Here is a 23,066-nt window from a genome sequence, read left to right as displayed (position 1 = left end):
AGCACTCGGAGCCAGCCAGGGTGTGCGTTAGGCAGGCAGCTGGAGCCAGGGATCAAAGCCAGGCACTCAGCTGTGGGACAGGTGTCTTCAGCACCTTCGGCCGCTAGGACAGATGCGCGTCCTGATCCCACTCAGCGTGACTGGGACCGTGAGGAGAGGCAGTCCTGGCAGCTGCCGGCACTTGGACACTTGGAGGCTTTTTTTCTTTTTTTTTTTTTTGACAGAGTTAGAGAGAGAGAAAGTCTTCCTTTTCTGTTGGTTCACCCTCCAATGGCCGCTACGGCTGGCATGTGTGCCGATCCAAAGCCAGGAGCCAGGTGCTTCCTCCTGGTCTCCCATGCGGGTGCAGGGCCCAAGGACCTGGGCCATCCTCCACTGCACTCCCGGGCCACAGCAGAGAACTGGACTGGTAAAGGAGCCACCAGGACTAGAACCCGGTGTGCCGGCACCGCAGGCGGAGGATTAGCCTAGTGAGCCGCGGCACCGGCCTGGAGGCCTCTTTAGGTCGAGTCTCAGCGATCCAAGCATAGTGAAAGGTGTGACACTTCCTTAGGGAATTCAGAACTAGTCCCACAGTTGGAACAAAGCTGTCACCAGGCCCCATAGTGTTCTTCGAGAGAATGGAAATGTGACCACATTCTGAAGATCAAGTTGGGAAGACAAGAGCGAGCGGAAGCAACCAGAGTCCTCCACTATCACGGGCACAGGGGTAGGGTCCAGGGGGTGAGGGCCCTGGAGCGGGCTGGGGGTCCTGGGAGCCCAGTAGGCGCTCGTGGTTGAAGTGTGAGCTGTCTTCTGCCAGGAGCACGCTCCCCGTCACCATGGGCTTCAAACGCCGACTGTGTGGAAACCTTGCCTCATGGTGGAACCAAACATCGGTCCCTTACCTCGCCCAGAGACCGCGCGCTTTCGAGGCATTTCCCTGGGGTGGGCGCCTGGGCCGTAGTGTGTTTCCTGCCTGATTGGCTGAGGCCTTGGTCCGAGTGAAGAGTGAACGCGCAAAGGAGGGCACAGATTCTTGGTGTGCACGGAAGCAGTAGACCTGTCAGAGCAGACCTCTCGGCCTGGCGAGGTCCGCGTCTGGGTTCTTGTTCTGGGCGCTCCAGTGGTCCCGGTGTGAGCTTGCGCCCGCTCCCGTTGCCCGGCCTTCACAGTCAGGACTGTGTGCCTCTGGATCCAGGGAGCGCTGTAGGAGTCAGTCGAGATACTGAATGCAGAGCTCCTTCGTGATGTGTGTGGCGGGTGGGTTGTTACTATCTTGAGGGACAGGACAGGGTGGGGTGGGGCCGCGGAGGCCTTGACGACAGCACGGAGGAGTTCAGTGCAGGAAAGTTGGAGTGGGGAAGGGGGATGTGCCTAGGAGCGACGTGATTCCAAGAATGGGGGCGGGATGGGCAGGAGGGAGGGGAGAGGACCAAAGAGGAGGCCGGAAGACGAGCAGTGTCACCAGCAGCCGGCCACGTGGGGGAGAGGAATGGGTGCTCTCAGAAGACAGCTGCTAGTCTCAGCCCGTGAAGCTGTGTTCCAGACGGGTGTCTGGGAGGAAGGGAGAAAGGCCCGGTACAGGGCTGGGCTTTGCAGCCGGACAACGGACGAGCTCTCCAGGTGGAGTGGAGAAAGACACAGGAGGGTGGAGACCGGCCAGCCGAAGGCACTCAGTTCAAGGACAGAGGGAATGAGAAGGCGGCAAACGCTGGCAACCCAGGTCTTTATTCATCCCAACCCCGGGTTTCCTGAGTCTTGGACTCACTACTAGATGACAGAGTCTACCTTTGCTCTTTTTGGGTAGATCTGGTCGCTGATGGGCGGCTTAAAAACCACCCTTATGTATGTATTAATCTGCTTAATTGAAAGGCTGTCAGATCTTCCACCTGCTGGTTCACTCCTCAAAAGGCTGCAACAGCCAGGGCTGGGCCAAGCTGAAGCCAGGAGCCAGGAACTCCATCTGGGTCTTCCATGTGGGTGGCAGGGGTCCCAAGCACTTGGGCCATCTGCTTTCCTAGGTGCATTAGCAGGGAGCTGGATTGGAAGTGGAGAAGCTGGGTCTCGAACCAGCACTCTGATACGGGATGCCAGCATGACAAGTGGCCACTCAACCCACCCCAGCACTGGCCCCAGCCCAGGTATTGCAGTTCTGTCTAATGCTCTGTGTGGCGTTCCGTGACCATGGACGTGGCATTCCTGAGTCGTCTGCATCTCAGGGATCCCCAATTTGGTTAAAATGATGCCTCTCTCTCGGAATAAATGACAGCTCGCCACTTAGAAGCATCCAGCAGATTTTTATAAAAGATTTTACCTATTTATTTAAGGGCTGAGTTGGAGAGAGAGAGATACCTGCCATCTGCTGGTTCATTCCCCACATGGTCGCAACAGCCAGGGCTGGGCCCACTGGAAGCCTAGAGCCTCATCCAGGTCTCCCACATGGGGGCAGGGGCCCAAGCGCTTGAGCCGTCCTCCGCTGCTCCCCCAGGCCATTAGCAGGGAGCTGGATCCGAAGTGGAGCAGCCCGGGCAGGAACCAGTACCCATTTGGGACGCTGGTCCCACAGGTGGCGGCTTTACTCACTACACCATGGCGCCGGCCCCAGCAGACTTCTTTTTAAAAAACAAGTTATTCCAGTGGGATGTCAGGATTTTCTGTGGCTCCCACCGGTGTCTGCCTCTGCCCCTGGGGACACAGCTGTTGGGCCTCATCCGTTCTCAGCTCTTGGCTGTTACCACACCTGACTCGGGCGGGGCTGGGCTGGCAGTGTTCTGAGCACCTGGGAATGAGGGTGCACGACCCAGTGCAGCACAGGGAAGGAGAGGGTGGGTGGGACCGGCGGCTTCTAGGCCGTCATTGTCTGCCTGCTCTCTCCGCTGAGGGCAGCCCGAGGTGCAGGTGTGGCACTGGCTGCGTTAGCCCTGTGTTCCCAGCCTGCGGCTGTGCGCGGCGAGATGAGGTTCACTGAGGTTCAGTGAGCACCTTGGCTGAGGTCACCTTGGGCTGGCAGAGAAGGGCACCTGCCCTCCTGTGGCAAAGACGGGAAATGGCTTTTGTGTCGTTCCTGGGGTAGCGCTCGCTCGGTGCGGCAGGCGCTGCTCTGATTGGACGAGGCCAGGCCTGGAGCAGCGGGGAAGGGAGTGTTGCTAGGGGCAGGCGGCAGAGCCAGGAAGTTAAGTGTTTTGTCTCTCGCCACCCTCCTCCTCGCAGATTCCAGGGAGGGGACTTCTGTGGACTGCTAGCTGACAACGGAAGCGCGTTTCAAGTAGTTTTATCCTCAGCGGATGCGACTTAAATAAATGTCAGTTACCTGACCTTCTGGCTGCTCCGTCCTTTTAATTAAAAGGCGGTTCTAAGCAGCATCCAGGAGGGGTCTATTTATTATTTATCAAGCATTTTCCTTCCAGCAGTTAGCGAAAGGTCAGCGGATGCTTTGTTTTTGGTGAGCAGCTCAGATGAAAAAGATACTCGATCCATCTGGGCTCCCGCCCGCTGCCCGCGGCCAGGACACTGTTTAATAGTCACTGTGGCATTTAGAACCGCAGGCCTGGGAAACACGCAGCAAAGTGCGTGTGTCTCCCGTGCTGCCCACCATTTCCCCCAAAGTAAACATCAGGTTGTGATCATGGTTAATAATGAGCTATTGATTGTCTGAAATGTCACCGCCCGGGACGCGAAGGGCCGCGGCACCGCTAGATGGCGCTGCACCCCCGCGCTGCCCCACGCCGCGCGTTCCGTCCCCGCGCCTCGGGGCACCTTGCCTTTCAAGGTTGGTGAGTGTCCTTGTGAAATGACTGGAGATGGGAGAGGGCGGGCCACGCGACGAACGGCGGAGGCCTGCCGGGGAGCCTAGGAGGAGGGAGCTATACCTGCCCGGGACAGGGCATGCCCGCCCTCTCCCGCCACACCTGCAGAGGTGCTCGGAGCCCCTGGCTCGCTGCTTTGCCCGTGCCGTGGGGGGCACCTTGTCTGTGAAGTATGACCACGAGCGTCTGCCCTGCGGAGTCGCTGTGAGCACCGAGGGGAAGGCCCTCACCACTGCTGGGCCCGCCGGGCCGCAAGGGCTGTGCCCTGGGTGGAAACGAAGGAGAAGCAAAAAACGGTGCCATGTCCCCTGCCACCAGCCAGTCCCCACCCCCAGTCTTGCCACCGCCTTCCAGCGCCCAACAGTTGGTTACTATTTTTAAAAAGCAAAGGAGAAAAAACAAACAACATCTTGGGACTCCATGGCTCTGGGAACTTACCCAGCTCTGCGAGGTTTCACGGAAAAACCTGCATCCATTTAGTTTCTCTGAGGCAGTATGTGTGTGTGTGTGTGTGTGTAGCAGCCCATGTCTTCCTCTTTTCTTTCGTCCTCACTGCTGCCCCCCTGCCCGCCCTGTGGCACTTTTGTGCAGGCAGAGCGGGAGTGGGGCGTGCAGGGCCCCAAGCCCTCCGTTTTCACAGAAGCCTGCTGCCTCTGGGTCCCTGGGGTGCAGGCCAGAGGAACAGGTGCGCCGTGGGTGCCTCCTGGGTGGCTGACTGAGAAAGAGCTCGCCAAGCGTAAAGAACTGGGTTTGAATCCTTATGCTGCAGCCAGACAAGTCACTGCACCATTTTGAGCCAGATCTGGGCCCAGCCTGGAATCTGAAACTCAATAAGTTCTTTTAAAAAATAATTTTTTATCTTATTTATTTGAAATGCAGAGTCACAGAGATGGGAGTGGGGAGAGAGGTCCTCCATCCACTGGTTCACTCCCCAAATGGCTGCAATGGCCAGGAGTGGGCCAGGCTGAAGCCAGGAGCCTGGAGCTCCATCCTGGTCTCCTGCATGGGTGGCAGGGGCTCAACCGTGTGAGCCTTCACCCGCTGCCTCCCCGGTGCATCAGCAGGTGGCTGGATCAGAAGTGGAGCAGCCAGGACTCCAGCAGAGGCGCCTAAGGGATGCTGGTGTCGCGGGTGGTGGGTTAACCCGCTGTGTCGTCACACAGACCCCCCAGGAGATTATGGAAAGTGTATTTGTGGAGTGAGTGGATGAACACATGAATGGTTTCCTCATCTCTAACACGGGAATGAGAATATTAGCACCAAGTGCGTTTTGGGGTGCAAACTTCAAACAAGATCCTGGCTGTGGGAGAGCTTTCTACGCCCATAGCCTCCTATGTGCGAGGCAGAACGGCGGTGGAGCTGACAGTGGCCATGCAGAGCTGGGGCACAGTGGCTTGGAGAGCCACAGCCACTGGCAGAGGCGGTCAGCTTCCCAGCCCTGCCTAACCCTGAATTCTGCAGTGAGTACCCACAGCTCTTCCGCTGTCCCCTGGGCGCTGAGGGTCATCTCTGAGCTTTATGGGGGTGGGGGGTAGGTGGGAGATCGGTGAGTCATCCCAGCCCCTCCCTCCCCCCACCCTCCCATCCCCCGCTCCAGCCACACTGCCCAGGCCCCAGCCTCCACCGCCCAGCCAGATCGCCCTGCCTCCCGTGGGCAACTAGCTTGGCATGCAGGTCACTTTGGCTTCTCGAAGATTCCAGCCCCCAATGGACTTGCGCTCCCCTTGTTGCCTGGAGCCAGGGGCCACAATGTCGGCATGGGCGGGGCATCCCTTGTTACTCCCAGTGTGGGGTGGGGGCGGGGTTTGACTCCCTGTGCCGAGGATGCTGAGCCACGCCTCCTGGCTTCCCAGTCCAGCCACACCCATGGGGCCCCCAGGGTTAGAACAAGGGCTGGGCCTCAACCCAGAGAAACTCGAATTTAAGGCCTGAGAACAGTAGGCTTGTGGCCAGGCATCACTGCCTCATCCCCGATGAGGTTTTGGCGCCGATCCAAAACCAGAAACCATGCACTTCCTCCTGGTCTCCCATGCAGGTGCAGGGCCCAAGCACCTGGGCCATCCTCCACTGCACTCCCGGGCCACAGCAGAGAGCTGGCCTGGAAGAGGAGCAACTGGGACAGAATCTGGCGCCCCAACTGGGACTAGAACCCAGAGTGCCGGCACCGCAGGCGGAGGATTAGCCTAGTGAGCTGCGGTGCTGGCCTGGTTCACTCTTAAATGGCTGCAATGACTGGCATTGGGCCAGGCTGAAGCCAGGAGCCTGGAGCTTTATCTGGGTCTCCCTTGTGGGTGCAGGGGCCCCAGCACTTGGGCCATTTTTCACTGCTTTCCCAGGTGCATTAGCAGGAAGCTGGAGCACCAGTGGAGCAGCCAGGAGTGGTGCTTGCATTGCAGTGGTGGGTTATCCCACTGTGCCACAGTGCCGGCCTCCCCCCGCCGCCGCCTTCAATTTCTAGTCTTGGAAGTCTTGGAAGCTCCCGACGGCAGAGAGACCTTGTGGCGATCTGCACGTGTCCATCTGGGGCCTGCACACAGGTATGTGTGGCATTTGCTCACCCGTGCTCTGCGGCACTGAAAGCACGTGTAGACACGCCCCCTCTTCCTCCCGACTTCAGCCTGCTCGCTGAGAGATCAGGCCCTTTCTCACGCCAGCACAACGCCGTGGTCAGCCCCAGCCCCAGCCTTGCATTCTGCCGAAGACTCAGCCCCTCTGCAAGCTTCCTCTCAGGCCCTCTGCCTCCTCCCCCAGGTCCCCGCTCCCAGCCCTGTCCCTGGCTTCTCTGGTGTCGTGTGTTTGAGGGACCCCTTCACAGCTCCAGGTGGCCAGCTCCCACCACCACGTCCTTCTTCTCCAGCCTCACTCACTGCCTCTCGGCTCCAGCGGGACGCACTTGCGTTTGAGTTCCCCTGTCTAGTAACCCTAAGGAAGGCTTGGTTTCCGTTTGAATTGGGCCCTCCCCAGAGGTACACTGGAGCTCTCATTCCCGGTGCCCGCCCCTCTGGTCTTGCTCAGAAACAAGAGCGTTGCAGTTGTCATCAAGTTAAATGAGGTCCTGCTGGACCCGGGTGGGCCCTAAGGCCCGCGACTGATGGCGTGGTTGGGCCTGGGAGATGGGGGAACAGGCGCACACACAGAGGGAAGGCAGCCGTGTGGAGGCGGGGTTTGCAGCGACAAGCCAGGGGATGCTGGCCACCACCAGAAGCTGGAAGACGCAGCAAGGAGCCTCCCCGGAGCCTGCAGGGGGCGCACAGCTAGGCCGGCCCCCTGATGCTGGACCTGTGGCCTCAGAACCGTGAGAGAATGAATTTCTGTTGTCGTAAGGTACTCAGTTTGTGACATTCTGGACAGCAGCTCGAGGAGACTCAACACGGGTTCCTTTTCCTGCTCTACCTAGGCCTTGATCTGTAGAACAGCCAACAACCTCACGACTCCCTGCTTGGTTGTAAGATAAGTGTAAGAAGCAAAGGCTTAAACACACGGCAGGTGCACCCAGGGTCTGGCTTTGGATCAGCACAGCTCTGTGAGGCTCTCACATGCCGAGGCCACTGCTGCTGGCCCTGCCCCCTCTCTGTGGCTGCAGAGGGCCTGGTGGCGTCCACAGCCGCCGGCCGCAGAGCTGGGAGAGTCTTCCCCAGACTTAGGTCACCTGGCCCCCGGGAACAGCACGGCTTCCTCTGTAACTCTCTCTGCAAATGTCCTCATGCTGGCGGCAGAGGCAGGTCCCCCGGGGACAGCTGCTTCCGAATCCGGAATCCGGCCGTGACAAGGAGCTGTCCGCACGCCTCAGAGATGGCTGGGAAGTGGGTTTTTCCTTTGGGATGTTGTTACCCATTGTTTCTTCTGCGAAGACCCAGGGGAGGTGTGCCTTTCCCGTCTTAGTTGGGGGGAACTGCGATGCTTCCGAACAGCGAGAGCGGCTTCCTTTCCGGGACTTGGAGACCTGGCGTCTCCGTTTCTCCCTCGGCGGTGGCTGCGAGGAAGCCAAATCCAGAGCTCATTTCGCAGCCACGCTAGCTCTGCGGTACAAGTTGCTGGTGGCCTTGCCTCCAATTATTAGGAAATAGAGAAGGCACACAGAAGTCACACAGAATATATAGCACACATCCACGAGCCCACCAGCTGGCCCAAGGCATTATCCGAAACCTGATGAGCCTCCGGGTGTCCGGCCCTGACCGCCCCTCCTTCCTCCCTGTCCTCGTGGGCAACATCTCCCTGCATCTGTGTCCATTCTTCCTGTTTGGAAAATACTTTTTCCACAAATATGTGCACCTCCAACAATCACACAGCACCAATTTTTGTGTTGAAAACATTATATAAGTAGTTTTATCCTCTGTATATCAGTCTGTAATTTGATCTTTTTACTGAATAGTTTCCTTCCTCCCTCCCTCCCTTCCTTTCTTCCTTCCTTCCTTTCTTTTATTAAAAAAAGATTTATTTGAAAGGTGGAGGGGCCGATGCTGTGGCATGGTGGGTAAAGCCGCCACCTGCAGTGCCAGCATCTCATACGGACACCAGTTCAAGTCCTGGCTGCTACCTTCTGATCTGGCTCCAGGCTAGCATCCCTGGGAAAGCAGCAGAGGAAGGCCCAACTCCTTGGGTCCCTGCATCCCTGTGGGAGATGCAGAAGAACTTCCTGGCTTTGGATCAGCCCAGCTCTGGCTGTTGCAGCCATTTGGGGAGTGAACCAGAGGATGGAAAACCTCTCTCTGTCTCTCTGTCTCCCTTCCTTCTCCCTCTTTCTGTGTCACTCTGCCTTTCAGATAAATACATGAACTTTTTTTTTTTTTTTAAGGCAGAGTGAGAGAGAAAGGGAAGGAGAAACAGATTTTCCATCTGCTTGTTCACTCTCCAAACAGCTACAACAACTAGGTCTGACCAGGGCAGGAGCCAGGAACTCCATCCGGGTCTCCCACATGGGTGGCAAGGACACAGCACTTGGGCCATCATCCGCTGCCTTCCCAGGCACCTGAACAGAAAGTTGGATCGGCAGCAGAGGGGTTGGGACTTGGACTGGTGCTCACGGTGCTCATATGGGATGCTGGTGTTGCAAGCGGCAGCTTGACCCACTATGCCACAGTGCTGGTCCCTCAAGAATGTTCTTTCAAGACTGGCTGTGCTGCTGCAGGTAGCTCTGGTTCCAGTGTGCACTGCTGTGTAGGACTCTTCTGTGAGACTAGACACATGTGCATGTGTTTAAGTGTGTGGCCCTGGAGCCTAACTGCATTTTTGGTTCAAATCCCAGCTCTGCCTTTTACTAGTTCCATGACCTTGGGCGAATTGTTTAATTTATCAGTGCTGGCCCCAAAGAAAATTCTTAGGAATGGCAGGTGCAGGAGAGTTAACTCCACAACTTATTTTTTTTAAAGAGGGTTTATTTTATTTATTTGAAAGACAGAGTGTTGGGGGGGAGGGGAGACATAGAGATATTTTATTTATTTATTTATTTATTTATTTATTTGAAAGGCGGAGTTGCAGAGAGGCAGAGAGAGAGAGAGAGAGAGAGAGATCTTCCATCTGCTGATTCACTCCCCAAGTGGCTGGAATGGCTGGAGTTGGGCTGATCCGAAGGCTTCTGGCACACCAGCAGGGAGCTTGATAGGAAGTGGAGCAGCCAGGAACCGGTGTCCATATGGGATGCCGGCACTGCAGGTGGTGGCTCTACCTGCTGTGCCACAGCGCCAGCCCTGAAATATCTTTCATCCACTGATTTATTCCCAAAATGGCCGCAATGGCTGGGGCTAGGCCAAGCCAAAAACAAGAGTCAGGAGCTTCATCCAGTCTCTCACGTCGGGAGCAGGGACCCAAGTGCTTGAGTCACCTTGGGCTGCTTTCCCAGGCACTTTAGCAGGGAACAGGGTTGGAAGTGGAGCAGCCAGGACTCGAACCAGCGCTTCAGTATGAGATGCTAGCATTGCAAGTGGCGGCTTAACCTGCTGCGCCACAACGCCGCCCCCCAACCTCCTATTACATACGAGGGGCCTTTCTGCTCTGGATTTATAGGACTTTTATAAGGTCATGGGTCTTCGTATTGTAAAGTCTGGCCAGCATGAGAGCCCTCCCGCCCATGTAAACATTTGTTTAGGGAGGGAGAGCCCAGCGCGACAGCAGCCATGTCAGGGCAGTGGCTTGGCCGCTGTTTGTGGCTCTCTCCCTTGGTCACCCGGACTTACTGAGCAATATATTAAAGTGTGCCTCACTCTGATGATGTGTTATGGATAAATCATTAAGGAGGCAGCGCACCGCGGTGATGTATCGGCGTAATAGATCATTGGAGTGAAGTCTTCTCCCGACACACGGCTGGCTCGAAGGGTGGTGTCATTCAGGGAGGAATTAGCCCAGTAGCAGATCTGGCTTAATTACAGGATAAAAGGTTTGTGAGTGATGGGCTGAAGGCTTCAGCCCCAGCATTTTGATTCTTGATGTAAAAATGTAATTGGGCTTCCTGAGAGAATTTTTGATTATTTTCCAACAGCCTCGCGCTCTATCACAACAGCACAACTTGCCACGTGGCTGCAGGGGTGCCTTTTGTCGGGGGGATCTCCTGGCCCTTCCACGTCTGGATTTTTGTCCTCCTTTCAATGTGTAGGTCGCAGAGTGAATGAAGGGAGAGAAAACCCCAGAGGCCTGCCTTTCGGGCCTTCAGATCATGTCACTGGCACTGGGACCCCTGGAACGGAGTGATTCAGTCTGGTCGTCATTAACCAGGGCTCAGGGCTTCTCGGCGGCCGGCTACACGTGCGGGCAGGTAGAGGGCAGCGCGGGAGGGCTGTGAGGACTCCAGCATCTCAGGGACACAGAGTGTGCTGAGCCTCAGTCAATCCACGTGACAACACCGTGGCCAGGCGTGGTGGGCGTCCTCGCTCTCGCTTTGCTGATGAGGAGCGCAGCGGCGAGCGGGTTCCCTGCCCCAGGGTGCGTGGCTGCCAGGGCACCTGCTGCTGCGGACGAGGCCAAGGCGCTTCCTTCCCCACCCCCAGCCCTGAAGTGTGACCTTCAGACCGCAGAAAGGTCACCTGCTGTGACCCTCAGACCTCAGAAAGCAGAATTACATATGTGTCTGCTGGAAAACAGGTTATTTTGTTTTAAGACATATTAATCAAACTTTGAGTGTTTTTGAACACTTGTTAGATTTGGTCTGAGTCAGTTACTTGAGGCTAACTTATCTGATCCAACTTGCCCACCCACTGGAGACAATAAAAGCTGCATAAGGTGTACAATATTTGTATTTTAAACTTTTTATTTATTTTTTTTATTTGAGAGGAGGAGAGAGAAGGTGAGAGAGGGAGAGAGATTGAGAGAGATGCTCCATCGACTGGTTACTCCCAAATGCCCGCAATGGCCAGTGTGTGGGCCAAGCTGAAGCCAGGAACTGGGAACTCAACCTGAGTCTCCCACATGGGTGACAGGGACCCAGCCACCTGCCTTTAAGCCCACGGAGTAAAGAAAACTTGAAAGCAGATAATAGAAAATATACTATATCCACATCCCACAATAAAAGGAGAGAATATGGCCTCAGACTGGTAAATCTGTGTAGCAAACAGGCGGTTTGATAGGTGAGTGTTGAAGTGATGCCAGTGACCCTCCCCTTGTGATGTGGCGATGACGTACGTGGCTGACAATCTCAGGGTGTGTGAATGTGACATCACAGTGGGAAACACAGGTTGTGTTGTCAGAGAGACGGGGCTGGACATCTTGTTGTCTTGGGCAGATTCCTGAAGGTCTCGGGGCCTATTGTGAGAGTCCAGAGAGCCCCTGGATGTTAGGAACTCAGCATCCGGTCCACACGTGAGACCTGCCGCTGTGGTGTTTGCTTCTTGGAGCAGCCATTACTGCGTGTGGGTGAAATGGGCCTGTGCATGTTGCTTGCATTTAAATCCAGGAGGCTTTCTGTAAAAAGATTAATTCCCTAGCGTGTAACTAGTCAGAAAAACTCTCATCCCATGAAAAGTGGATGAAACTTGGTCCCTGGGGACTGACTCAGGGCTGCGCCACGGGGAGCCTTTTGATAAAGGAGCCACTTATTCTAGCCTCTAAAATCAAGGCCAGTTCCCAGAGAAAGGGAGAAACCCAGGTGAGATAAGATTGATAATCCCGCATTGCAGAATTCATTAAAGATGTCCAGATTAAAAATTGGGTTGTCTGTCAATCAATCAGCCTGAATCCTGCATTTCTCTCTGCATTTCCTAAGAGCGCTCCTGTGTAGCACAGACTCCCTGGCGAGCCCTTCCCTTTCCCCTCAGTAGGACAAGCCTGGCTGTGCCCCAGCAGAGGTCCCTGGGTTTGTCTTTGTCTTGCTGAAGGTTTTGGTATTATTCCTTACCATCTGCCTGAGCCTGATGGTTCCAAGGAGGGAAGAAGGGTGCCCGAGGGGAGTGATAAATGAGGTGTGGAGTGGGCCGCATTCCGCTTTTGGGTGATTTCCTCCACCCCAGCACGTGGGACCAGGTTAGAAATGACCCAGCTGAAGATCAGTGAGGCTCAGCCGTTGATGGGCAGATCACTGGGCAGGTGCTGGGGTCCCTGGGGTCAAGGGACTGGATCAGCCCCATTAGGGTTCCGCAGTATGTTGGGCTGAGCTTGGGCAGTTGCCAAGGTTGGGCTCCCTGGAAACAGCCTCTGAGCTGGGCAGCTGCAGGCAGCACGTAGCTCAGGAGTGTCTGCAGGAGCAGGAAGGGCAGGACAGGGCAGAGGGAGAAGACTGGCCTTGGGGCTGCCGCCAATCCCCCAGGAGCTCTGGGGCAGGGATGGCCCTTCAGAATTGTCCCAAGTAGAGGCCTGGGCCTTTGCAGCCCCCAGCAGCCAGTCCTTGAGCAGGGCCATCTCTGGGAGTGTCCAGTGAGCGCCAGGCCATCCCCAAGCCATGTTCTCAGCACCTGGAGCTGGGCGCCTGGGCCTGTCGAGGGGTCTGGCTGGGCAGAATCTGTGGCTGTGACCCTGAGGTGCACCTGCTGCTCGTGCTTGAATTTGCCCCGACTCAGATGGCTTCTCCAGAAGTGTAGTTGGCTTTGTTTTCTGGGGCAACTGGCAAGAGAAGGCCTAGTGGGGTGAACCTCAGCCCCCATGCTGCATTGTAGCTCAGGCCTCTAACCTGGCTTGTGGGGAAGCATGGAGGCCACTGCTTGGGCGTCCATGTGCAGGGCGTTGAGCCCCAGCTGTGTGCACTTCCCATCCAGCTCCCTGCCAATGCCTCCTGGGGAGGTAGCAGGTGGCGGCCCAAGTACCTGGGCCCCTGCCACCCGTGTAAGGGACCTAAATGGAGTTCCAGGCTCCTGTCTTTGGCCAGGCTGGTGTGGGCATTTGGGGAGGGAACCAGTGGATGGAAGATCTCTCTCTCTCCCCCCACCCCTCCTCTCTCTTCATCATTCTGCCTTTCAAACAAATACTCCTCCCCCCCCCCCCCTTTTAAAAGGCTCTGACATGAAGGTCCTCTTCACGTTGGATTCTTCTTACCCGTGGCTCCCGTCTCTGCTGGTCTAAGAGGAGCGTTTGGTGGAGGGACCCAGACCCTCCCGTGGGTTCTGGCCATTTGGCCTTCACATTTTTTGAGCCTTGATGCTGGACTTGTCCATTCATCACCAAAGCTGGGGATGGGAACACCAAGAAATGCCCCAGCGTGTCATTCAAGTGCCAACCACTCCTTCCTGCCTCCACTGAGCGCCAGTATCCCTGGGCATGCTGCCACATTGGCATCACTCCTGCAGCCCCAGATGTGGGCCGGGGCAGAGGGGCCAGGGCGATGGTGATGCGCACCTGGGGGTCTGGGCTGCCCATTCATGCAGCTTCTTTTTTTTTTTTTTTAATATTTTATTTATTTATTTGAGAGGTAGAGTTACAGACAGTGAGAGGGAGTGACAGAGAGAAAGATCTTGTTTCCGTTGGTTCACTTCCCAAATGGCCGCAATGGCTGGAGCTATGCTGATCTGAAGTCAGGAGCCAGGTGCTTCTTCTTGGTCTCCCATGTGGGTGCAGGGGCCCAAGCATTTGGGCCATCCTCTACTACTTTTCCAGGCCATAGCAGAGAGCTGGATTGGAAGAGGAGCAGCCTGGACTAGAACCAGTGCCCATATGGGATGCGGGTGTCACAGGCGGAGGATTAACCTACTGCACCATGGCACCAGCCCCCATGCAGCTTCTTGATGCTGATCCTGAGCAGACTACCGGCATCTTCTCACAGATGGCCGCTGGGCTGGCCTGCCCTCGGGACTCAGTGAGTCTGTTGGAACCTTGCTCACGATGGGCAGCTTCAGTGCCCGGTCACTGGGAGGTGGCGGGGAGAGGGAGAGGTCACTTGATCAGAAGTTGCAGCTCTACCAGAGCCCAGCAGGGTCCTGGGAGCTGCTGCTTCATGGTCGTGTCATTTTTCCTCCAGACAGCGTGCCTTCAGAGCCCCAGGTCTGTGACATCATTCTGTTGGGGATCCCCAAAAACCCTCTGGGGTCTCTCTTCCCATCACGGACACCTCCAGTGCCAGAGAGTCTGCTGGGTCATCCAGGTCAAGAGCCCGCACCTGCTCTGGTCCCACCAGGCCTTGGCCTGGAGTCGCCCCCCTGGAAGGGGTGTCATTTGGGACGGAGCAGCTCCCTGAGGTCAGACTGATTCCCAGAGGAGAATGTGAGCACTGAGCCGTCGTCCCTGGACGGTGCTGCCAACGGCAGCAGGGGCAGAGGGGTCTGGGCGGGAGAACGCAGTCAGTCCCCACCACATGGGTCCCAAGGAGCGGGCTGGGCCGGCGAGGCACCCAGGGCACAGGTGTCAGCGTCACTCATCTCAGGGCTCTCCCAGTGCAGAACTGGCTCTGGCCTCACCTTAGTGCTGGCCCTGGCGTCCCTGGGGACAGAGGATCAGGAAAGGGCAGAGAGTTCATGTTGACCAGGGTAAACTTCCCAGTCAGCTACACGGAGACAGGGTCTTCCTAGACCTGCTGGACTCTTGGACAACAGGGTCCTCTAAGGTTTCCTTTCTGCATCTCTGTAGGGGACAGAGAAGGGTGGACCCTGGGGAAAGATGTTACCACCCTTTAAAAAAAAAAAGTAAAAACATCTCTTCTGATCTACCAGCTATCCTGTGACTTTATTTGTCCCGTGTCCCTGGTTGTTCCTGCACGAAGTCTGTATTATGGAAGTGCAGCCAGTGGGAGTTTGAGCTGGAAGCGTCCTCCTGGTAGGATGGCATTGAAGACGGTCTCCAATCCCAGCCCTGCAGGCCGGCTTCAGTGGGTGGGGCCAGTCTGGAAGTGCCAGGTCTCACGGGTGCAAGGGAGTGGATTACAGAATGGCTCTGAGAGAGGAGCTGTGCCCCCTTGGGAGAGCAGGAAGTGGCTGGGATGGTAGAGAGACACGGGGAGTAGGTAGGTCGGAGTCAAAGGCGCAGCCCAAAAGGAGGACAAACAGGAGTTGAGCTGGGAGGGTGAGACCAGGAGACTAGCCAATGGGGTTGTGAGATACAGGACTGTGACATGATCTACTGCCCTGCATGTGTTATAAAGCAACAAAGTCCTTGGGCCCCTGCACCCATGTGGGAGACCCGGAAGAAGCTCCTGGCTCCTGGCTTCGAATCGGCACAGCTGTGGCCCTTGTGATCATTTGGGGAGTGACCAGCAGATGGAAGACCTCTCTCTCTCTGCCTCTCTTCTTTCTCTGTGTAACTCTGACTTTCAAATAAATAAATAAATCTTAAAAAAAGAGAGAGAGAGAGAGAGAGAAAGCCCATGTGTCTGGGTGTTACAGCAGCTGCCAAAAGTTGCATCTCACTTCAGTGAGCGAAGGAAGGGCTATTACCTAAACAGGCTTGGGGGTAAGTTGTGACTTGTAGGGAAATTTAAATTCTAGTACCAAACCCAGATGGATTAGCTACCTAAAAATAAAAATTAATATCATAAAAGTACTAGAAGAAAATATAGGACCTTTTTTGAGCATGATCAAAAATCCAGAAGACAGAAGGAAAAGGAGTTCGAATTAGAATCCAACCAACCAACAAACAAGCCACCAACATAGACAAGCTCTGTATGGTGAAAAACACCACACAATTGAAGAACAAAAGAAAATATTTGTAACAGATACACTTGACAGAAAGTTAAGAGGTTGTTTGTGTTTGCAAGGATACAGGTCAGAAGGCACACAGAGATGATGAAGCTAAGCTTGCTACAACATTTGTGAAGCAGAATTTGGCAGCTGCAGTCAAATTTAAAATACATTTGCCCAATCCAGAAATTATACCTTTAGGAATTTTATTTTCTGTCCCTATTGAATTGTAATATGAGAATTGACTGCAAATTCTCTCCCCAAACTGTACTCTATATGTTGTGTGTGTGTGTGTGCAAATTGTTGAAGTCTATGCTTAGCATGGAGTTGGTCCTCTGTATATAAAGTCAAACTAAAAATGAACCATGATGAAGAAGGAGATGGGAGAGGGAGAGGGAGGTGGGATGGGAGTTGGGGGGGGGTTTGGGGGAAAGAACCACCATATTCCTAAGTTGTATCTATGAAAAAATGCATTCATTAAATAAAAAGTAAAAAAATAAATAAAAAAGAAAGAAAAAATAGGAATTTAAAAAACTGTTTATTTATTATTTGAAAGGCAGAGTTACAGAGAGATGGAGAGATGAGAGAGAGAGAGAGAGAGAGAGATCTTCGATCTGCTGGTTCACTCCCCAAATGCCTGCAACAGCTAGGGCTGGGCTAGGCCTGTTGTGTCCGGTTTGAGACCCTCCCCAAAGCAACTCACGAAAGGCAGGCTGGATGCAACAGCAAGGGGATTTATTACCAGCCAGCTGGGGCTCTTACCGGCTCCTATGACGTAGTGCAGTGCCGAGGCGAGAAGCCCCGGCCTCCCCCTCCCAGCGTGTTTATGTACTCCAGTAAACAAGGACGTATGTCCTAGGCGAGTTCCTTATTCCTTATGTATTTCACTGGTGCATTTGAGCAACTCAGGGGCTAGGCATCACACAGGAATGTGGAAGAATCTAAATTCCAGGAATAGTTTCACTCCCGTACCCTTAGGCCTGTCTTTTTTTTTTTTTTTTTTGGCTTAAAATAAAGCCTGTCGTGGAGGAACAGGTCCTAAAAGCTCCTGACACCAAGATTTAGCTTGACTTTAATATGTTGCCCCATATTTTATATCACTTAATCTTAACATACTACACACTATTAAGTCTTAACTCCAAATGTACTTAATCTAAGCTAACTTAGGGTTTGAATTAATTACTCATAACTGAACTCCACAGGCCGAAGCCAGGAGCCAGGATCTAGAAGCTTCTTCTGGTCTCCCACATGGGTGTCAGGGGCTCAAGCCCTTGGGCCACTCTCTGCTGCTTTCCCAGGTGCATTAGCAGGGAATTGGATCAAAAGCAGAGCAATAGGGACACCAAATGGCACCCATATGAAATGCCAGTGTCACAGTTGGTGGCTTTATCTGCAATACCACAATACTGGCCCCCATACCCGTTGGTTCACCCCCCAATGGCCGCTGCGGCCAGCGCACCGCACTGATCCGAAGCCAGGAGCCAGGTGCTTCTCCTGGTCTCCCATGGGGTGCAGGGCCCAGGGATCTGGGCCATCCTCCACTGCACTCCCGGGCCACAGCAAAGAGCTGGCCTGGAAGAGAAGCAACCAGGACAGAATCCGGCGCCCCGACCAGGACTAGAATCCTGTGTGCTGGTGCAGCAGGTGGAGGATTAGCCTAGTGAGCCGTGGTGCCGGCCAACAGAAGCCACTTTTAAGAGAATAAATGCATGCCTCTTGTGTATGTTTTTAAAAATTTATTTTTGCTTATTTGAAAGAGTTACACAGAGAGAGGAACACACACACACACACACAGACTCTTCCATCTTTGCTGGTTCACTTCCCAAATGGCCTTGTGGCCATGGCTGGGCCAGGCTGAAGCCAAAAGCCCGGAGCTTCTTCTCGGTCTTCCACGTCGGGGCAGAGGTTCAAGGACTTGATCCATCCTCTGTTGGTTTTCCAGGCTCATTAACAGAGATCTGGCTCAGAAGTGGAGCAGCCAGGACACGAACTGGAGCTCATATGGGATGCCAGCGTCCCAAGCTACTGCTTGACCAGCTGACCCTGGCCCCAGGCGCGGCAGTTTTTATCTCAAACACTTCAGCATTACATGATTTGTTTTTGCATTATTACATTTAAAAAGATCAGTTATCTGATCCTTTTTATCCGGATAGGACTCTCTTCTACAGTTTAAAAACAGCAAATTGAGTTATTGTAACTTGATATTTTAAAAAGCTATCTCAGGTCTTTTATGGGATGGTTTGAGATGAAGACATCAATAAAGATATTAAGGCTCGAATATAAATCAGTACCTAGAATACCCAGTCTGGGTCAAGTTTTCGACAGATGAGTTGTAGCCTTTACATGCTGCACGGACTGTGTGCGTATTACAACACGGCGCAGCCCGTTTTCTACATGTATGTTATAGCGTAGAGCAGCCCTCAAGCATCCGTACGACCTTCAGGACCATTCTCTGGGGTGGCTCGGTAGCTCAGTGGCGAAGTCTAGCAGAAGAGTGTGGCTGGCCCACCTTGAGCGAGCTGATCACTCTCGGCCCAGGCAGCTATGACCAGGGAGGCGGGGTCTGGGAAGGCAGGGGGTCTATGGGCGGAGCAGACGGTGGTCTCAGCTTCCTGGCTTCCTTCCCTGGGGTTGGCGGCCACATCGCTACGTGCCTGCGGCCGGGAGAACCTGGAGAGAGCGGCGGGCAGACGCGCAGGAGAAGGCCTGGGAAGGCGGTGGCTCAACGCCTGGATGGCCCAGCAGTGATTCTGAGCCGGCCCCTCCTCCCGGCTGGTTCCTCCCTGTGGCGGAGGCTTGCGAGGGGAGCACGCGTTAGGACCGAAGCAGACCCACAGCGGACAGAAAGCTCCCCGTTATCATCACCTGTGATCCAGGCCTCTCACTCCAGCGTGCCTTGGAACATTCTAGCGTGAGGGGCTCGGAGCTGTGGCGGCTCAGGCCCTGCGACCGCAGAGGCCATGCCCAGCCTTCCTCCTCCGTGGGCAGAAGCAGGCGCAGGCCCAGCGGGTGGAGCCAGCTCCTCAACAATTCTCCGTGCCCTTGGAGTTCGGCCCCCTGGGTGTTTCCTTCTGCTCAGACCCGTCTCCCCTCCACACAGCCCTCTCCACAAAGCCACTCGGCTATGGGCTAATGCCATTATCTTCCAGAAATTAAAATCAAGCCTCAACCTATAATGTTTCACCGAGAGGGAATTGGGGTTATATATTCCTGCGTTGAGTGGTATTCTATTTCAGTCATAGCATTTAATTATGATTGGTATGTTAGTGCCCACCGGAGCATAACAAATTGTCATTATGTTATTCTGCTGAGTCTAATTTAATTGGCAAGTTGTCACAAAAGCAATTATCCATCATTTATTTTGTTGCCATAACCACATCTCGAAGAGCACCTGCTGTCTGAGGAGAAGCGCGCTGCAGTCTCTCAGCCCTGGATCCAGGCCACTCGGCTGACACAAAAGACATTGCTTCCCCTCCTGATTTAAAAATATGTTCCTCATTTCCTGCTGCGGTCTCATGAACCCTCCTCGGGGAGCCTCCACGTGCCAAAGGAAGTTCACTGGCTGCAGCCTCGCCTGGGGCTCCGCCGGGAGGCCGACAGGCCCTGCCTGCCCTTGTCAGGGTGGGTGGAGGGTCCTGGCCTGCTGGGCTCAGGCCTCGCTCTGTCAGCTGCCTCAGCGGCTACCTCGGCCGGGGAGGGGGCGGGGAGGGAAGAGGGGGACCTTGTTCTGAGGCTCACAGTGTGCTCGCTCTCCGGGGAGCAAGCTGGCTTGGCCATTTCACAGACGGAGCACTGAGACCCAGGAAGCCGAGGGCCCCAAGTCACGAGGGAAGGCTGGGGAAGAGCCAGGCTCCAGTGATGCTCTCTGGGGCCAGAGGCCTTGGCCTTGGCCGTTCCTCAGCTCCAGCAGGTGCAGGCAGAACCCAGCACCTTCGAGGGCCTCAGACTTCAGGGGTACAGGGCTCTGCCCCATTGCCCCGGGAGCGCCAGGCTGGGAAGAGAGGGAGAGAGGAGAAAGCAGGGCCAGGAGGGTTGCAGGTGGTGCCTATTGCAGAGCCCAGCCCCTGGGAGCTTCGCTTCCAAACTGCCCAGGAGGCCCTGGTGGCCCCATTCCTACCCAGCGGCCTCTCGGGGCTGGGACAGAGCTCCCCACTCCCACGCACGTGAGCGAGCAGGAGACAGAGGCAAGCACTGGCTTGCTTCTCCTTGAGTCCGGGAGACGGTGGGCCCCGAGGGGAGCTGGAGCCCGGAGCTCTGCCTGTCCCATGGAGGGAACCAGGTGGAAAATTACCGATTTCCTGGCGTCTAGGATGCTGTTATTAGCACAATCAACAAAGGACTCATTAAAAACAAAACCCAATCAAACAGACAACAGAAATAAGCAAAAACACTGACGAAGGAACCAAATTAAAAGAACTACCAGTCTATGGCAAAGGGAAAAAAAATGAATCAGACCTTTAAATAAACCTGCGTTCCCTCTGGGTCAGTCAGTGACAATTCCCAGGCTACCTATTTGGGAACACTGGAAAATTACCAGCTTCCTGAACACAGGCCAATCGTCTCCTGCAACTCTTAAAAAAAAAAAAAAATCCCTCATTGCAACTGCAGATAAAATAAAGTAGGGATGTGTTAGGTTCCTCACTCCTGGGTCAGCATTATCCCCAGGGAACTCACCCGGGGCTGAGAAGTGACTCTGGCCACCACCGATACAACACCCAGGGCCTGTGCTCTTCAGTGGGGGCGCACCTCCACTTCAGGGGCCAGAGCTTTCCCAGGGCTCGCTATCCGAGCAGGAACAAGTTTAAGTGTGGGGTGGGGGCGGGGGAGGGTGCTTTCTTACATCAGGAGTGTGAGTGTGGAAGTTAGGGCTCAATGGGCAAAGGGCCACCAAAAATGTGCGTCCCCTTTGACCCAGGAATTCCACTGGGGATGAACAAATTGCTTCAAAACAGAAGAAAGATGTTTGCTCTGGGGTTGTTTGTAACAGCAAGAAGGCAGCCTGTGCTAGGGCGCAACCTGGCCTGGAGCCTGTGGCTGGCAGCTCGTGGGTGGTGTTGTCCGAGACGTGAGGAGTTCATTATGTGATTTTGCTAAAGAGGCATTTCTTGTGCACCTCAGTAAACAGAGCTGGGTTCTGTGTGGATGTCCCAGGGTACTTCACAAAGGTGGTGGGAAAAGGGCATTACAGATTCTCTTACTTGGGTGGAAAAAGTTTTGAAATCCATGCTTAGTGTTTTATGAACTTTTTGAAGACCCATTGTATGGATGGGTTTCCGACTTTCTCCCCCCAGATACAGCTATCTCTTAATCCTGTCTTCCACGGGCATTTTGAAATGCACTCACAGTCACAGGTGAGACACACGTGTAGGTCCCTCCTACAGTTTCCCATTGTTGTTGTAATGGTTACCTCCGCCTGGTGGCTTGAACCATATGGATTCCTCATCTCATGGCCTTGTAGATCAGGAGCCTGAAGTGGGTCTCACCGGGCTGAAGTCCAGGTGCTGGCAGCGCCGGGCCCTCCCGGGGGCTCAGGGAGAATCTGTTTCCCTGCCTTTTGCAGCTTCCAGAACCCTCCTGCAGTCCTTGGCTTGTTGCCTCCCATCTCCAATTTCAGGACCAGTCACGGCAAGCCAGCGCCTCTCCCTGGGACCCTCTGATCTTCCTCTGACCCCCAGCTTCGGTTCCACTTCCAAGGTCCATGTGATCCCACTGGGTGCACTGGAATAACCCCGACACTCCGTTTTGATGTCAGTAGATTAACAACCTTAATTCCATTTGCAACCTCAGTTCCCCTCAGGTTGTAATGCAACATAGTCACAGCTTCCAAGGATTAAGACAAGGACATCTGTGGTGGGGGGAGCCGGGGGTGGGGGGCATTCTGCCAATCACACTCCAGATCAGAAGCTCAGGATTTAGAGAGAGACTCAGGGACACACTATTTTTTTTTTTAAATGTATTTATTTGAAAGAGTTACAGAGAGAGATCTTCCATTTGCTCATTCACTCCCCAACAGCCACAACAGCTAGAGCTGGGCTGATCCGAAGCCAGGAGCTTCTTCTGGGTCTCCCACGTGGGTACAGGGGCCCAAGGACTTGGGCCATCTTCTGCTTTCCCCAGGCACATTAACAGGGAGCTGGAGTAGAAGAAGAGCAACCGGGACTCGAACCGGCACCTATATGGGATGCTGGCTCTGCAGGCTGAAGTTTAACCTGCTGCGCCACAGCACATCTTGGGAGTAGACTTAGGGGCCCACAATCGCCCACAGGATCTGGGGAGGCAGCATCCGGAAATGGCCTGCTGGGAAGTTGGATGCTGTCCAACTTGGGTTCCTCTTCTTCCAGCACAGACCCTGTTCTGGCTCCATTAGCCTCCACACTGCTTCCCTCACCTGGGGCTGCTTCCCAGCGCCTCTGCCCATTCTCCATTCTCCGTCAGCGCACACAATGGCCACCCTTGCTGCTTCTCCCACTGTCCCTGCCCCAAGCTCCAGGTCAAGTCCCACAGCGTCTGCGGCGTCCTTGCACCCTCTCACTCCCAGCCCAGGGCTTCTAGAACATGTAGATTCTGTTTCGTAATATTCAGCTTAGGTGTAATTGCTCCCATGGTTATGATCCCAACCTTGGTTGTTGCACCTCAGCTAGATTCTGATCATGGTGAGGCCTGGATCAGGGTGCCAAGGACAAGTGGCTGAATTTGTTCTTTGACCTGTGTGCGGCCCTGGGATGTGAACGTGCTCTGAGAGGGTCTGCTGCGGAGGAGCCCCCGGTCTAGAGGGATAGGGTGCGGTGTGACAGGTGCTAAGACGGAGTACACACCCGAGGGCATCCAGGTCAGCGTGAGCAGATCCAGGAAGGCTTTCTGGAGGGGTGGGTGTTTGAGTTGAGTTTTGAAGAATGAGTAGGAGTGAGCCACTTAAAGAGACATGGCAGGGGCCAACGCTGTGGTGTAGCGGGTAGAGCTGCTGTCTGCAGTGCCGGCATCCCATATAGGTGCCGGTTCTAGCCCTGGCTGCTCCTCTTCCAATCCAGCTCCCTGCTGTAACTGGGAAAGCAGTGGAAGATGACCCAAGTGTTTGGTCCCCTGCACCTGTGTGGGAGACCTGGAAGAAGGTCCAAGCTCCTGAGTTCAGATAAACCCAGTTCCGGCTGCTGTGGCCATCTGGGGTGTGAACCAGTGGATGGAAGACCTCTCTCTCACTCTCTACTTCTATAACTCCGTCTTTCAAATAAATAAATAGATAAATAAATCTCTTTTT

The sequence above is a fragment of the Lepus europaeus genome, chromosome 18 (assembly GCF_033115175.1).
Source record: "Lepus europaeus isolate LE1 chromosome 18, mLepTim1.pri, whole genome shotgun sequence".
Taxonomy (NCBI): Eukaryota; Metazoa; Chordata; class Mammalia; order Lagomorpha; family Leporidae; genus Lepus; species Lepus europaeus.
Note: the sequence above shows the minus strand (reverse complement) of the source record.